This window comes from Triticum dicoccoides, unplaced genomic scaffold (assembly GCF_002162155.2).
Source record: "Triticum dicoccoides isolate Atlit2015 ecotype Zavitan unplaced genomic scaffold, WEW_v2.0 scaffold115026, whole genome shotgun sequence".
Lineage (NCBI taxonomy): Eukaryota > Viridiplantae > Streptophyta > Magnoliopsida > Poales > Poaceae > Triticum > Triticum dicoccoides.
The window spans coordinates 1-1,113 of record NW_021179833.1 but is presented as its reverse complement, the minus strand read 5'-3'; the positions used below and the strand labels follow the sequence as shown (position 1 = coordinate 1,113).

At 51.0% G+C, this 1,113-nt stretch overlaps 3 non-coding genes across 3 annotated transcripts; all 3 read left to right on the top strand.

Annotated features, from left to right (window-relative positions):
- Positions 1-56: 56 nt before the first annotated feature.
- On the top strand, positions 57-175 carry LOC119343083. Its single transcript, XR_005165887.1, has one exon. It is a non-coding gene; the product is annotated as a 5S ribosomal RNA (ribosomal RNA).
- A 297-nt stretch (positions 176-472) lies between these two features.
- On the top strand, positions 473-591 carry LOC119343082. Its single transcript, XR_005165886.1, has one exon. It is a non-coding gene; the product is annotated as a 5S ribosomal RNA (ribosomal RNA).
- Positions 592-888: 297 nt separating this feature from the next.
- LOC119343081 lies at positions 889-1,007 on the top strand. The gene has a single exon (XR_005165885.1). It is a non-coding gene; the product is annotated as a 5S ribosomal RNA (ribosomal RNA).
- The last annotated feature ends 106 nt before the right edge of the window (positions 1,008-1,113 follow it).

Sequence of the window (1,113 nt, the reverse complement as noted above, 5' to 3'; positions counted from 1 at the left end):
TTTGTAGTGGAGCTGGGAGGGGCAAGGATAAGGGACGAAGACCGGGGTAACATGTCGGATGCGATCATACCAGCACTAAAGCACCGGATCCCATCAGTACTCCGAAGTTAAGCGTGCTTGGGCGAGAGTAGTACTAGGATGGGTGACCTCCTGGGAAGTCCTCGTGTTGCATTCCCTTTTTAATTTTTTTCGCGCCGCTTGCAAAACAAAACGCACGTGTAAGTAATATATTTACCGTGTTTTATTATTTTGCACGAGTGCGGTAAGTCATAGCTGGGTGCTCACGATTCACGGGTCCAGCGTCGGCGTTGTGGCGCGGCAAGCGTGCACTGGTGCGGTTGAGAGGGAGGGATGGAAACCGCGTTAAACTCGTCTCCGTAGTTGAGAGGGAGCGGCCAAAGCAATGTACAATCATCTTTGTAGTGGAGCTGGGAGGGGCAAGGATAAGGGACGAAGACCGGGGTAATATGTCGGATGCGATCATACCAGCACTAAAGCACCGGATCCCATCAGAACTCCGAAGTTAAGCGTGCTTGGGCGAGAGTAGTACTAGGATGGGTGACCTCCTGGGAAGTCCTCGTGTTGCATTCCCTTTTTAATTTTTTTCGCGCCGCTTGCAAAACAAAACGCACGCGTAAGTAATATATTTACCGTGTTTTATTATTTTGCACGAGTGCGGTAAGTCATAGCTGGGTGCTCACGATTCACGGGTCCAGCGTCGGCGTTGTGGCGCGGTAAGCGTGCACTGGTGCGGTTGAGAGGGAGGGGTGGAAACCGCGTTAAACTCGTCTCCGTAGTTGAGAGGGAGCGGCCAAAGCAATGTACAGTCGTCTTTGTAGTGGAGCTGGGAGGGGCAAGGATAAGGGACGAAGACCGGGGTAACATGTCGGATGCGATCATACCAGCACTAAAGCACCGGATCCCATCAGAACTCCGAAGTTAAGCGTGCTTGGGCGAGAGTAGTACTAGGATGGGTGACCTCCTGGGAAGTCCTCGTGTTGCATTCCCTTTTTAATTTTTTTCGCGCCGCTTGCAAAACAAAACGCACGTGTAAGTAATATATTTACCGTGTTTTATTATTTTGCACGAGTGCGGTAAGTCATAGCTGGGTGC